The 16970-nt window shown below is 37.9% G+C and overlaps 1 protein-coding gene across 1 annotated transcript in view; it reads right to left on the reverse strand.

The window, feature by feature from the left end:
- Positions 1 to 16970, reverse strand: part of LOC129417649 (protein Daple) — a 92669-nt gene that overhangs the window by 67066 nt on the left and 8633 nt on the right. The gene's annotated exons all lie outside the window — the stretch shown is intronic.

Genomic DNA, 16970 nt, shown 5'->3' on the forward strand with positions numbered 1-16970 from the left:
CGTGTCACTGATATAAACGCGAGTTTGTCTTAGCTTGCTTAAAGTTGAGAAAACTTTATAACTATTAGCATTATGTGCGAGAAGAACTCTTTATTTGGCATCGCAGCTCCTTGCGTGTGCCTAGAGAGACCTCTGCACGCGAGAGACTGTCCGGCTGCTGCATGAGCACAGATAGAGAGAGTGAGCGAGCTAGAGTCTCGCTGCGAGACCTGCGGTGGATTCACTGGCACTTATTATAAAAATTACAGAAATAACTCGTTCATGTTTTATAAGTGAATTATTTTACAGGTTTCTCCGTCACACGAAGTCTAACATGCGGGAGGGCAGAGTTAGCCACGCCCACTTATTTGCATTCCGCAGAATATACAGAATAGAAAAGTCTGACATTTTATTCCGCAGTAACGGAATATACTGTCATACCGCCCAGCCCTAAAAATGTGTACTATATAAAAAATATGTACTATATAATTGATACAATAATAACTACAGATCAGCTGCCAAACCTCTCACATACCATGATCGCAGTCTCTCCTCAATCTTTAGGAAACCAAAACATTTGTTATTTTCGAAGAGGTATTTGTTCCAAAGTTCAGTTTAGCCACCAGCAAGACCATTATACAAACACAGAATAGAAGTTAAGTTCCATCCAGACACATAAATGCAACAACGCACACGTGCGTGCAATGAAACCGTCTATATGCGCAATTCCAGTGTTATGAATGTGACATTTGCGGTCAAGACTTTCTCAGAGAATGCATTTATTACCAATATACAAAACCATCTGTTTATATTTTCATAACCCCCGATGATAGATTAGAGTCCATGCATGATGCATGCGTTATAGATGTGACAAAAAAGTTTTTGGGAGACAACATTCTTTGTAAGAACTAAAACCCACAAACCAGAAGCAATAACATCCAAAACCTAGAAGGATGGCTCTTCAAAGAACAAATAATATTAATTTTATGTTTTGTATGGGCATTTATGAGGAGGAAACAGCATTGGGGATGTGACATTTCTCTGTTACGCATGTGACAATTCCAAAATTAGCACTTACTTAACTATTGAACATCATAAAAAATGCTTTAAAAACTTCAATAGAGACTTTGCATTGGTGTTTAAACCACCAAATATTTGCATCCAAGATATCAGTACGATAAAAACTTTGGGTAAAAACTTTACTTTCATGATAAGGTTGAAAATGCATGTAATAATTGCCCATATAGGAAAATGTACAGGAAAACCATGTCCATGTCAATTCAATTCAATTTTATTTATATAACGCTTTTCACAATAGTTAATTGTTTCAAAGCAGCTTTACATTAATAGATGTATGAAACCGAGAAAAACGAGCAAAGTAATAATGTAACATATATATATATACACATGCATATACTATCGGGTATGTGAACGGCTAACCGAATTAAACTGGTTCCGCCGGTGGTCACTGGTCAGGCATCGGCTTGGGATCCCGTAGAAGGACGGTCAGTACATCAGCGGTGTGATGACCTTCACGGTTGCAGGAACTGGGTCTGTATGTCTCACAGGTAATACGTTCGCTTTAAATTTACAAAAATTTGGTACATTTTGTTTTTTTTGTTCACAATTTTTATTTAACAGTTTACTGTGGAATATATCCAAGATTTGACACAATTAGGGTTGCACGATAAATTACATGCAATTGTTTGCATCTCGTCAGTAAAGCCGGTTCCTTGATTAGTAGTAAATTGCCATCACCTTCTGATGGAGCAGCATTTACTACACTAAAGCCCTATTCGGACGGGATTAGTTATACAGGGGGACCTCTGAGAAAATCGTGCTTCTCAGAGGTCCTCTGTGTTTTTAATCCGAATCGGCCATGTCTTTGTTTTTCTCTGAAGACCTCCGTAAAAATTCCAGAGCAATTTACCTTCTGTTTTTCCCCGAACTCAGAGGTCCTTTGAGAAATTTAATCCCGTCCGGATGCAAATGTCTGTGTTTGCCCGCAATATCTTTTGAAAATGCGGTTCATTTCGTGTTTTGGCCAACGTGATCTGCCTTAAAGTCTTACTAATGCGCATAGAGTCCCATTCATTCAGATATGAATGTTTTTTCGCATTCGGCAAAATAAAGTAATTAAATCAAGACGAGCTGAATATCCTACACGGTTAAGACTAAACACTGTAATATCATTAACATTATAACAAACTCCGTTCAAAGTTGTTCAACTCCAGAATGGTAATGTTAATTAATAAAGATATAAAATGTATTAATCATTATTTCTTCATTTCTTTGTGTTTGTTATAAGCAGACAGTTATATAAAACACGTAGGCTAACGTTACTTTAGTAGGATTTGTATATTTTGTTTTGATTTGTTAAAATTAAATTAATAAATTACATGTTCTGTCATAATTTTACATTTAAAGCAAAATATTTAACATTACAAACACGCGTATTAAGAGCACGTGCTACTGCAACGCCCAAATGCATGAAACCGACACTCCCATCTCTGGAATAGCCTGCATCATTTTAATCCCGTCCGAATCGGTACATAAAATCACAGACGTCCTGGGGGACATGCTGAAACTCAAACGTCGTTTGGAAAACTAATCCCGTCCGAATAGTGCTAAAGCCGTAGTTCCCTGACAAGCTGGGCCTTTTGCATACATATCGCAGGGGATACTTCCACGATAATAAATGTGAAATTGTCTGATTGTCAGTTAACTACGGCTTTGTGAAGTAAAGTAAATGCTGTAGGAATGTAGGAAAGCAGGTGATGACGATTTACTACTAATCAAGGAACTAGGCTTGGGCGGTATCCAAATTTTGATACCATTAAACCGCCTCCCTATTTTACCCCGGTATACGGTATTACCGTGAATAATTATAAAATTATGACGTTATCAGACAGCGTCACTATAATGTTGGCTAAACCCTTCAGAAACTGAATACCAAACACTAATACTGAAATAACAAAATAACATGCACAACAATATTAACAACTTTTATTAGCAACAACTAGCAGTTTATAAAAAAGATAAATACAAAAGGTCAAACAGAATTAACCAGTTGTCGGTTAAAAAAATTATCTCTAAATTAGGCTATAGACAGTGGACTAAACGCTACTACAGTTAGCCATCTCATTCCAATTTCCAGGATATTTTTGTGTGAAGTGAACAAATCCCTCACACTCAATTTTTCGTAACTCGCCTGTTTGTACTTATAAACCAATAAAAACATTTGGCGCAAGGTCAGGGCATTTGGGTTCTGGCGCGAGGTCACGGCGTTTGGTTTTGTGCCCTCACATTGCATCAAGCTAAAATTTTATCAAAGCAACAGTCTCAGACTTGAAGAAAATTGCTGAACATTTAAACCTATTTTCTGCACATTCCGCCATATTTTAACAGAAGGAGGACTTTCTTTATTTCATTAACTTATATTTCTGCATATTCCAGCATATAAAATAAAAATATTTTTTGTAAAATCCAGCAATTAAATAATTAAAACGAAAGTCTTTCCTGGTTGTATTCCAAATTATTAACATTCACGTCTTTTAACAGTAAAGTGCAGATTAAGTTTTGTTTTTGTAAATCATTAGACATTTTTACCACTTAATTAGGTTTTGCTTTGTAGAAAGCCTTTCTTTAAAGTGAATTTCGTTTTGTATAAATTGTTTCTTAATTTTAATAAATGTTTTATCAACCAATTGCATGTATTTAATAAATTAAAAGCAAATATAGACAATATAATAACCGTGACATGGAGGCGCCGGCACGGCGCGTTCGCTTGCATTGCATTGTTAACTAGAACGCACGGACCTCATCATAAATGAATGAAACTCATACATTAGCATTAAATATCTTTGCTGCATTCTTTCTAAAACAGACAAGGGCTTTCTCGCGGCTCGCATCAGCAAAGCATTGCATCGTCCATGTTGCACTTAACAGAAGTTGACACTTGTCTTTTTGAAAAATGAAAAAGTAATTATACAAAAGAGTTGTTACAGTGAATTATACAGTGAGTTAGACCTGCCTTGGCGGTGCGTCTTTTATGCATTCTGAAGGTGCCTGTTTTATCGTGTTGCAGTCTATTAGGCAACATTCCGCACAAGTTGGGTTTAGATTTGGAAATACATTACATCTACATTTCAGTGCTAACTGATAAGGTGATGATGATCATCATCTTTCTTTATTATTTTTAGCACTACCTCAAACTTAAGCGGCGTCTGTCATTTTCTTAAATAAGCCGCGGCAATGTTTCAAATGAGCTTCTAATAAGACAAACGCCTTTATTTCCCACGCGATCACCTTACCAAAATCATTTTGAAACTAAGGAGTCATTTGTCCTCCGATTACATACAAGCAGCATACAAGCTCCGCGGCGACGCGTTTGCGGGAATGATGTTTCGGATGAGCCGGAGGCAGAGCAGCAGAGAGATGCGACAGAGTTGCGAAATTGCAGGCGCAGCTCGAAATGGCTGTTATTTCAAACAGCGTAACTTGTTTTAAACTAATCATTTAATGGCTCGGTGGTCGGTGAAGAAAATTTTTAGTTTTCGCCATCCCTAATTTAATATTTAATCCTTGTCTGCTATATACGTTCATTGTTTTTTTTAAATGCCGGTATGGCGGTATAGAAACTGATACCTTTGCTATTTTTAGATCCCGCGGTATACCATATTACCGTATTACCGCCCAAGCCTACAAGGAACCGGCATTACTGACAAGAAGCACATGACAATCATGTGATTTATCGTGCAGCCCTAGCCACTGTTTTTATCAAAAGACAAACCACATTTTCTTAAATGAAGCACAGCTATATATATTCAGGAAACATTTGAAATGGTACTTGTCATTTGCATTCTACTCTGTGAAGATTACAGAAACATTACAGCAGCAATTACAGTAGCAAAGCGAAAAATCTATACAGTTACTCTGTAAAGCTGTTCTGACAAATGTAAATCAGAAAATCAGAAAAATGTTTTTCCTGTGAAAGTAATTTCTTCATGGCTTAAAATAACTGGAATGTAACACTACACCCTTGCCTCATTTAGTATACGCGATCTATGAATATGCAGATTACTGTGCACAACAACACTTATTTATTTAAAGTGCACTAGTTTTACAAAGGGAAAAATCAATGGTCATTGTGACTCTTTCAGACAAGGTCCTCTGTGTTACAGTGACCCATACTTGCCTAAGGGTTTTTTATCGATATGCAATGAAGAAACCACAGATGATCAATATCTAATTCAGCAGACCAGCTCAAACCACATGTTGTTTACCCATTTCTTTCACTACTCAGTGGCCCAGTGTTCTATATTCACGTTCCTGTGGAGCAAACCACATGCTGACATGCCCACACCAGCCAGATTTAAAACTAACCTGATCCACAGAGCCCCTGTCATAACACTGTATGCAACATTACAGACGAAAAAGTCATTTCTTGCTACAGAATTGCATGTTTTCATAAGCTCCAAAAATACTTTTCTACTAAAACTCCTTTAGTGTACTGATGCAAAAAAACTACCCAAGCGAAAATAGAAAATTGCTAAAAATTCACAAAGAAAATACACTCTCACAGGTCTCAACTAGGGTCGGGTACAGAAACGCTGGCCATTACGGCACCGATGCCTATATGGCCGGTATAAGGAATTAATTTGGACAACTTTTGAACTTCTTTGCCAAATATATTTTCGTTTAAAATATGCGCTGTGTTTAATACGTTTAAAATGATGCAAAAAATATTCCGACCAAATACTGTCCTTTCCTAAACAAAAAATTGACCTTTATGACTGGTTTGTGGTCCAGGGTCACAATTTTATTAGGCAATACTAATACCAACAAAATTACATGATTCGCAATACTACAAAAAACTACTAAGTCACTTTTTAATAGGGCTGGGTATCAATTCAGATGTTACAGACCGATTCGATTTCGATTCACAAGCTATCAAATCGATTCTCGGTTCAATTTTCGATTCCGCTTTTTATACTGGATTCTCGATTCAACTCAATGAATATAGATTTTATACAAATACTATATTAATAAAAAAGAACAGTGAACAGCAGTGGGTAATTGATAAAAAGAAATTAAAAGCCACAAAACTATCGTCGTCGCCTTGCTTGTGAAATCTAAAATGCTTCCATACTTCTGACTTTTTATGTGAAGGTGGCATCACCGTTGATGAAGCACCTGAAACGGTCATTTTAAGCACTAAATGAATGAATGACAGGCTCGCGTCTCTCTCCTTGGTAACACCGCGCAAGGCAAAAAACAGGGTGACATCTAGTGAAGAAGACTAGTAATTAGATTAACATTAATCTTATGTTCAATGTTTGCGGAAATAAATATGAAAAAAATCGATTCTGCTCTTTGAGAATCGATTTTGAATCGACCCCATAAAAAAAAAAAACGATTAATCGAAATATCTATTTTTTTGCCCAGCCCTACTTTTCAACAAGCTTCTATAATCTTTTTCAAATGTTCAATATTACACAATAAATAAAAACAATGGCACTGACTGTGCTTTGGTAAAATATTGCTTTAAAAAAAGTAGACAACAGTCAGTTGTTTGAAGTTATATTGTAGACCACAAGCATATTACAAGTAATAGAAACAAATTTAACTACAAACTGTTTATTAACCTTTAGGTTAAACCTGTCAATATGTTATTATTATTGTAAATTACAAATTACATCACAGATTAAAATTTTTAGCCCATTTTGTCAAGTCACTTCCGACATAACCAAATTTTACATTAAAATCATGTCATGGTAAACATATCAAAGTGCTTCTAATCGCTCACATGCAATTACATGCCTTAAATGTATGCCTAACTATGTCTCTTCCTCGCGCATTTTCCCTACAGGGCAAAAAATGAAAACTGCTTAAAAAAGTCATGGCACACCTTGCTGCATATTTTCAGGTATCATTCAATAGCACAAATGTTTCAATGAGTTAGGTGCCAAAGATTAATACTTGGGTTGAGGGATTTGTTCCAATTACAAAGAAATTCCCATCCGGTCCTTCACAGTCAGGACTGTACCTCATCACCATTTTCACCTCACAGGCATGCAGACAGCTTCCTGTCTTATTTTTTGTTTCTAATGTGAAATGTGCAACATGAGTCTCTATTCAAGGTTATAATGACAGTAGGGCATTATGAAAGCGCCAGAAAACCACATAAAGGCCAAGACGGCAAACAGTGTCCAAATATAGTAGCACGATATCAGTCGCTAACATCTGAACCTGTACACAAAGAGCCCAGGTGAGCACTCATGCCATGTGGTCACAGCGCACGTCACCACTTCCTGAAACTAAAAATGTTCCACAGAGCACTGCAAAAACAAGTGAACAGTGCATCAAGCATACATTAGGGGTAGATTTTTTGTAATTCTGTGTATATTACTGTAATAGAATACTTTTGTGTGTTAACCCACAATATTCTTATGGCATGAATCATTTTTTGTTTTATGTCGTCCAATGAATACTCTTGGGAAGATGAAGAGCAGATTAACATTCAGTGGAGAGGCCGGTTACATGAAAAAGTTGTGTGTAAGCCTTATGCTGGGCTTAATTATGAATACTTTCATCTGTTGCACCATCTAAAACTACAACTTGGCACAGTTACACTGAACGTAGATTGTGTAAGTTCACCCTGACGTGTAATGTATTATAGTTAATGCCATTAGCATTACCATGGTTACAAACCTATACTGCCTCCAGTGAAAAGATGCACCAGAATCGAACCAAAATCCAAAGACAAAGGAATAAAATCTATTGAAAACAATGCAGTCCAACCAATGCATGCTTAGATGGATGAATGGATGGATAGACAGATTTAAAATGTACCTAGCAGATTTTTTGTACTTTTGTAACTTTTTACCAAATAAATCCACAGGTTTACACCTCAAATCCCTCCACAACTTGAAAACACAGTACACAAGTAGCTTACAAAAGATGTAAATCCTTCTCTGGTCTCTGTGTATGTGTGGATACACCGGCATTCACTTCCATTGACTTCGAGGGCAACAGCAGGGACAGAAGGGAGAGACATTCCAGACTCCTTGGCAACTCTCATTGACCTAAAGAGCCATAACAGCCCCCTTTCCCCTAATTCTTTATTAAATAAAAGGAGCCTAATGGAACCCCCCCCACAACCCCCCACTTTAGTCCCATTTATACAGAAGTGAAATGACCACCATAGCAGCACGACCATGTTTGTGTAAAAGTTTAGATGCCAGCACCTCTGTCTCTAGATGGGCTGTGCCAACAATGGATGAATCTTGATCTTTGACCAGAGCTCCCAAGCAAGAGACGTATGCTACATGTGTCACATTTGAAAGTGACAGATGTTTGTCAAATCTAGAGCTGCTCCATATGGCATCTAATGAATAGAGAAAACTTCAGGCTGGAGCAACTGAAGACAACTGGAGTCTCCAAACACAGCTCTTGTATAACTTACGACTGTGACACTAATGCATCCTGTTGTTGGGATGATGCCCACAAACCCACCACAAAGTTGTAATTACTTGTGGATATTTTCTTTAGGCTTGAGGGGTAGCGTGTCAGTAAAGAAAAATGGCAAAATGTAATTGTTGCAACTTGTGTATACCGTCAAAGAAGAATAGCTACAGGGCTTATTTAGCTGGTTTATGGAGCAAGGCATATTTCCCATATGCTTTGTGACATCCACCCCCCCCCCACACACACACACACACACAAAAACATACACATTTAGACTAAAGCTTTCTGTGTTGGTATATCAGAATTTTAGGCACAATAAGTTAGTATTTTCATTTGCCTAACCTGATATAAAGATGCCATTTTGCTCTGTAAATTTCTGTCCAAGCGATATTACATTACACTTGATAAGGTAGGCTTGCATCATGCAACAGGATAGGCTGCAGTTTTTAGACTTTAAGAAGTTTAGGATTTTACTTAATTTGCTCTGCAACATACAGTACTGTGCAAAAGTCTTATGCAGGGTTCACACCAGACGCGGTAGAGGCGGCAAGTGAGAGTGATTTACATGTTAAGTCAATGCAAAGACGCGATTAGGCATCCTGCAGCGCGGTATGCGCGAATGGCTTAGAAGGCGTGTTCCGCGCAAATACAGCGTTGCCGCGGGAAATGCGCGAGTTGAAAAATCTGAACTTTCGCGTATTTTTTGCGCCGCGTAAACCAATCAGGACCTTGCTGTAGTAGTGACGCGAGTACAGGAAGCGAGTGGAGTTGCAGAAGCCCCTCCCATGACGCGAATTTGTGAATGTCTTGAATGACTTGAATTTCACGAGCGAATGAAGCCTGTAAACTCAAATGTTCAAGCATCCAACTATACACGAATAGCGCGTTTTTGCTGCCTCTACCACCGCTGGTGTGAATGCACCATTAGACCACTACCAGCTTTGGTGTTTTAGCAAAGTTTTAATGTCAATCAATATTTATTTTTCGTTCTCTTTATTAAGATACAAACAAAATCACAAATTTCTGAACAAAATGGTTTCTTCAGGTGAACGTCAGTATTTAGTGTGACCTCTCTTGACACCAAGCACATCTTGAATTATTTTAAGTAGAGTAAAGTCCTAAAGTTATTAATTAGATTAAAAAATTAGGCTTTTATTTCATTTAGGTTTAAAAGAACCTGCAGGTTCCTGCTATTTCTTAAAAGTAAGGGACGGTCACATTAAAACATGACACTTTAGTTTATAATGTTATTCTGGTTTTAATATTGCATGCAAATTTCAAATTGAAGAGACCGAAAATTACATATGGTCACTATACTACTGCAAAAACAAATAATCTAAATGGTGTCATAGTACTGTACACTGACTCCCTGAATAAGTGAACACGTTTTGCCCTAACATCTGCTTTACAGTAGCAAACTTTATCAACCAGCCTTGAAATCCATGTTTGCAAATCATCTCTGGCTTTAAAATGGCAACTCAAAACATTTTTAAAAAAAAAGTATGAAAGGTCACTTTAGTATTCACTTTGTATCTTATTTAGCAGAGAGAAAGTGGTCTAGACTGCTTTGTTTTTGGGTTTCCCATGGCAGCTGGTCTCAGGAGGGGGTTTCCTGTTTTCAGGGTTGGGAGGCACACAGATGCCTGCTTTCAAAAAGTAATCAACCACAGTGACTGTGTGTACCCTTGATCACGTGTGTGCAGATCTTACTTCACTAAGATTGAGTCAGCTATTGAAAGAGGTCAAACATCTTAGATTTAGGTGAAGCAGGTCATGCAAAGAGAAAAAAAAATGTAAGACCACATTGGAGAGAGACAGAGACAGCTTAAGGAGTACCCTTGCCTCCAGGCCAGTGCAGGTACTGTACACAGCAAGAGGAAACTGTACACCGCTGGGAACGGCCATTACATCTCCACTGTGGGCAAGCAAATATAAGAACAAAGAGCTGGCAGGTTAGCTCAAAAAGACACCTCCCTTCTTTCAGAGCTACAATAAAGAGAAACTCGCAAAAACCCGCCAAGTGCATGAGGAACGCCGCTGTTACTGTCCTCAATTACAGAGCCTGCGTGCGGTTGATTCAAATATTCTACGAATGAGTCTTCACCACATCCTTTAAGACGGTTGTGATCGCTGATGCTAACAGCAAACTGTAGTCAAATCGAGCAGGTTGGATGTGTGGCAGCGCTGAATAGGGGTTTTTGCTTTTATAATACTGTGTCTGCATGTGGGCAATTCTCACGAAATTAGACTTATGAGGTGTCTTGAAATATTTTGATAAAAAAAGTAAATGCAAAGTAAGATTATCAAAATAAGAAGTATACAGTTACAAACATCTCTTCATGTACTATTTTGCACATGATTTTAAATGACATCATACAAACCAATTTTGTTATTTTTTCCACATATAAATGAAAAATTTTCATTACGGCAACATGTCCATGACTGGATTTGGGTTCTTTGACATGGAAATATTTATAATAAAAAAATCTAAAAAATAAAAAGCTTCAGTGCATGTTATACTATAAACATTTATAGTAAAGAAACATGTGGTATTTGGTGATTATTGGTAAATGTAGAGACAATAATAATAAGGAATATAAATGTTTCCAAGACAAATTTGCTCATCCTCCGCAACAATTTCAATCATGGTTTAAGCCCTCAAAAAAACTAACATTTTCAAAAAAAAAATAGTTGGAAGGGACATAATCGACCGTGACACTCAAGATGGCTACCAGGTAAGCTGTTCTTATTTTTTCTCTCCAGATAAAAGTTGAAATTGTTTTGTCTTAGTACCTAGACCACTTTTTAGTTCTCATTACCGAAACATGAGTTTGTAAATGCATATATTTAATGTAATATCATGTTGCGGTAATGATAATTTTTGATAATGATAATAAAAAAAAGTAAAAAGTAAATAATCCTATAGGAAATTTTTTTTTTTAAATCCTCTAAAACTAATGGTTATAGTAAGTTCAGACCTTAATCTTATATGTGCAAAAAAATTGCCTTCAAGGGCTTTATAAAAAAAATCTGATGCTGGACACCTAAGTCTGGATTTCGTGAGAATCATCCATGTGCATCTGAAGAATGCAAGCAATTATGAATTAGCAGGGAATGCCCAAGCCGTCAGGCCAGCTAAAATGAACGGGTATGGGGCTGGCCCTCGAACCAGATGCAAGTACATAAATAACAAGCTGACACATCATTGTCCAAGAGCCAAACTTGTACATCAAAAGTATTTTAAATCCATTTGAGTAAACTGCAATCAGACACTAAAACAAAACATTGCTGGAAGTCCTCTTATGATGTTATGGTTCATTATGTACAGCACGGTCACGAGCAGGGGCCCCGGCAGGGCCACAGATCTCATGTTCCAACCCAATGAGGAGTCGGCTTACAGTGGCTCATGCTCACAACGACTTGCTTCCCAGACAATAGGCAGGGAGGAACCAACAAACTACCCCTCCCCTCCCCCAGCGGCCCATTGTTCCCACTGTCTGTTGCCCTTATCTTCAGGCTGAGACACTTTCTGGTGAGTCATTTTAGAGCTAATCTAAATGGGTGAGGGAGATCAGAAAGTATGGGGCAGACAGAGAGATGACACTAGGACGGTCTTCTTCAAGACCCCCAACATATATATTTGTGACATGGCCGAATGGATTACTATAGATCCTCAATTCCATAATGAAACTGGGGCATAGCTGGTCTGTAAAGATTAAACCACCCAATGTGAGATGCACTTAAGGCTAAATCTAGGTTAAGCTGGGAGAATGAATAAATTTGGCATTAGGAATTGGAGACATGCAATCTGGAATCTCTTTCGTCGTAACCGAATGCTCATGTGGATATATTTACAATCTCCAGATCATGACATTAGAAACGTTTCAGTGTTTGAAAGGGTTTGTGGAATCAAAACATTAGGGGTGATTTTAATTTAACTTAGGCCTGATATTAAGATACGTTTTGGTCGATCGCATCACAAGTGGACGACACCAAAAACAGGTATAAACAGGGTCTAAACCCACTTGACAATCAGCATTTCAAACAAAATTTCAAACAAAATTTTAAGGGTTTTACTCTTTTTGAAGTTTACTTTTAAAGTGCAACTATTTCATTGCTTAAAAACAATGTTATTTTGTGTATTCGGTATAATACAATTTATGGTTCAAAAAACACATTTTCCACATACTAGGCTTGTCGCGATAGTCTGTGAAACAGTGATTACCGGTGCTTCAGCCTCTCACCGGTTAGATAACTTGCCCACCGTGACACCGTCTTTCAACGTCGTTTTGATATTTTCTTGTAATTAAATCATTTAGTTTTGTTAGAGAGAGCAAACACTAAAAACTGAATGTGTCTGCTGCCTGAATTCAGCAGAGCTGAACGCGCGTCATCACAGAGCAGCGGCTACGGGTGTCAGATTTAATTTATTCCTGTCAGACTGCGGCGAGCTGACAGACCAGACAATGGCAGAAGCCGCGTGCTTACTCGTTTTTGTTATAATATACATAATATGATGTTTAATATAAGCAAGATCGTTTTGTTGTTGTGTTTTTCATTAAGAATAATAATAAACCCATCATTCAAGCAGCGCTTTATAGAGGAATAGCCGGTTGCTCTGCTTTGGACTGGCGGGTTTCTGTCAGAAGTACCTGCGCACATTGACTCAAGCACTTAAACCAGCTGTAGCACTCGCATTTGCACGCAAATTCATACGCAATTTAACGCAGCGTACGCAAGCGCTGGATTTAAACAATTGCATTTAATTCAAAAGTGAAAGTAAAATGCGCTTGTCTGTATGTGCATTTATAAGCCCCTCCCACCCGGTGAAACCGGTATCACCGGGTTTGTCACACGCTGATTAACCAGTGGGAAAATTCTGTCACCGCAACAACCCTACCACATACCATATAGTTTTGTATCTCTTCCTGAAATGCACAGATTTTGTACAAAACTCATCGATTTGAAAAGCTCTGTGTCCCTGATTGGCCAGCCAATATGTACATTGTGATTTACCTGAATACCTTTGACGTCAGCCGGAAATGTGACGCTCCTTACCATGTTTGAAGGATTCGCTCACAATGCAATGCTAACAGGAGTTAACTTGCAGGCTGAGTCCGAAGCGGGAGGAATTATGATAATGTAGGGCCTGGCCTACATCACCATCCCAGGAAGTAAACTGTTGCCTACAATCTGTATGTTTGTTGTAGTCCAAGAAAAGAGATTTACGTTGAAAATGCGTCATCGTTTACTTTGGTGTATTTCCCTTTGCATATCGTTAACATGTACTAATACACAATTACACACTAAAGAAAATGTAAAATCGTGAATCGGACAATAGGTGCCCTTTAACATGCATTGAGTGGATGCAGTGTTATGTTTTAATATAATCAAGTTGGGTATTAAAATGTGAATGTAAAGTGCACCAAGCCTGAATTTATCTGCATTAAAAACAGATCACAATCCACTTAAAGTCAGGTTCAATGTGAATGCAGATCTGTGTTAGTTCTTTCAAATCCCTTTTGATTCAATATAGGAGTTCAGTTCTTGAACTCAAGGGACTCAGAATCAGGGGTGTTGTTTGCTATCTTGCAGTATTCACACACCCTGTTCTAATGTAATGGAAATCTGTGCGTTTTTCATTTTTTTATATCTGAACAGCAGCAATCTGAAATTCAAATCACGATAAAAATAATCGCAATATGACCTTTTGGTTAAATCGCGCAAACCTAGAAAACCATGAGGCATCACTATTGCCCTTAACAAGCACCACTAATGAATCACTAAAATCATCTTCCTTTATCACATTCATTTCCTGTGTGGCTGACGCACACACATACGCATGCTCAAACAAACTGTGCTATTATATCCATTGAATCAAAAACCATGTTTCAGTTTATAGATCTTTAGAAAATGGCAACATTGTTTCGTTTGTCCACAAATAAACATAAAAGACCAGTCTACAGTCCACTGCTTATCTCACTGGCCTTCTGGTCCAATCACCAGAATGAATAGCCATTTCTGAACACTTGGCCGAGATCATTTGCGACACTCAGATACTACGTAGTACATGGGGGAAAAGAGAGAGAGAGAGAGCACACAAGAGTAAAAAGGACATTACAAATACAAAGATCTAACAAAAAACACTTAACTTTTTGTTGGGTACCTTAAATGCCATTACATGAAGATCTTAAAAACAAAACAACATGGGCACAATTCACAACAAGGATTCATCAACAGAGTACTTCCTTATCAAGGAACATGTTTTTAATAAAAGTGTTTAATAAAGTTTGAAAGAGCTCTCGGAAGCTTGGTGGTGATGACGTTAATGTCGAGAGACCGTGGTGTAGCCTAAGGTTAGCTTTTCATTTCTAGTAAACGCATGTAGACTTCAAAAGATAAAAAAGTTGTGTTTATCTGTGAAGATTATCTTGTTGGACAAAACATGTAAGTGTCATAAACTTGTTTTAAACACAGCTTATTTTTGGCAATAATTCAAAAGTCTATGGGAAAAAAAATGTATGGGCTTTATGGTGAGGGATCCAGTTTACTGCTTACTTCCGTGTTGGCCTACAAAAATGTGTCAACCCTGCGGCACTCCATTACAGCTTAAACTGATAAAATGACACAGGTCACGGAATAATCAGAATCATTAACAGACAGGTCTTATTTTGAAGTGAGCTATCTAATGAGTTACAAAGCGTTTCCTTTCACCACTGACCGAATGTTTGTAAGAAAACATTTCAGGCCTTTAGTTCTCACATTTCAGTGACCCTTTTCCTCTCAAACAGACCCTTGCATTAGATCTCCGGGGGAGTGATAAATACGGGATAAAACAACACATCTGGTCCAGATCAGCAGAGCGTTGACCCACATCAGACACCAAAATCTTGCCCAAGTTTCCGGGGTCAAACTAAGCCCCTTTTCTTGGAACAAGCACTTTTTTGTCTGTCTTGGATGATCTACAAGTAAAAAGTGCTGACTAGTGTTATACAACACAAACAACCCAAAATATACACTTGCCCTTCAGTGCAAAGAAAATGAATAAACTCTTTAGCAAGTTTAACCAAGATATCACACTAAAGATCTTTTACCGTATAGATGGGCACATGAGTCCAATTAAAATACTTGGTTGAAACCCTAATTACGTGAAGGTGAGGGCACCTCTGCGTAAACACAGACTTTTCCACTAATCATTACAGAGCCCCACATGGGTGACTTATAAAAACTCCCGAAAAAGCTCCACCCAAACCAAACATGCAGTTAAGGGGGCCTGCCATCACTGGAGGTGTGTGTTCACATGTGTTTGTGTGTATTGCAAGGTCTGGCAAAATCCTGCAAGAAAGAATTACTTTATAACACACAAAAACACTAAAGCCCTGCATATGTTATGTTTTTTTTAGGTGTACACGAACACATATGTTCGACGCATGGGTATTGCGACATTTCCTGGGCTACATACTTTATTCACCTGTACGCACATGCGTGACCTATGGGTGTAATGTACAAGTTCTGATGACGAAAATTGTGTCACACGCACTGTACTCGGACCATCACGTATAAAATGGACTATACTTTGCCCTTTATTAGTAAACTGTTACTTTAATATAACTGCTAGAGCGCTTATTTGTAAGGTACGTTATACTGTAGAAGAGATTGGGCGGCAAACGTGCACTTATAAAGCACTTTTGTACTACTTTGATGTTAGAACAATGGTCCAACCACAGCACTGAATACGGTACTGTACCACAGAACTGAAAAATTGGCCTATTCATATACCTTGATGTTTACATGAAACTCCAGTCCAGGGTACTTGAAAAGAATGACTTGAACTGTATGAACTGTGTCACAGAATGACAAAGATGAACATTAATTGCAGAGGGTAAATATTTGCCCTTAATAAAAATAAAATGTATATTTCACACATTGGCTACAATCATGGTAGAATGGCAAAAACAAGGAATACATTCAGGGGTGATTTTGTTAGTAGGGAAAGTATAACTATTTCTTAGTATACAAGCAAATCCAGATATTTTCACACACAATCAGACTTCATAAGTTGGGATGAAAAGCAGTGATTTTGGAACAGGAATTCAGCCGAGTAGTCGCCAAGTGAAAAGAGGGTCAGATGTGGCAAGCGCTTACTCAGATGATGGGATGCTGCCCAGAACCGACAAACCAATCAAAAGATGTCACCTCCCAAAACCAACAGTATGAAATAACACAACAGCCTTCTTTAAGCGGCCGCTGCTACTTTTTCCTTTGATACCACAAATGAGTCAAATGCTAAGTTTTCTATAAACTAGTGTTAAGAAGGACCTTGTCCTTTGAAGCCTTCTCGTTCCCTCAAAATAATTACTATCATTAAGGCCACAGTCACTCATAAACAATTTATTGTAAAGACTTCTCAATTTCCAATGCGTTGAAAGAACTCTCACCCCTATTTTACACCGGCAAACATCCTTTATTAAACACAGCAGTGTGTAATAGGAATGGGTCATGACAGCAGTCTGGTCAACCCA

This window comes from Misgurnus anguillicaudatus, chromosome 7, assembly GCF_027580225.2.
Source record: "Misgurnus anguillicaudatus chromosome 7, ASM2758022v2, whole genome shotgun sequence".
Lineage (NCBI taxonomy): Eukaryota > Metazoa > Chordata > Actinopteri > Cypriniformes > Cobitidae > Misgurnus > Misgurnus anguillicaudatus.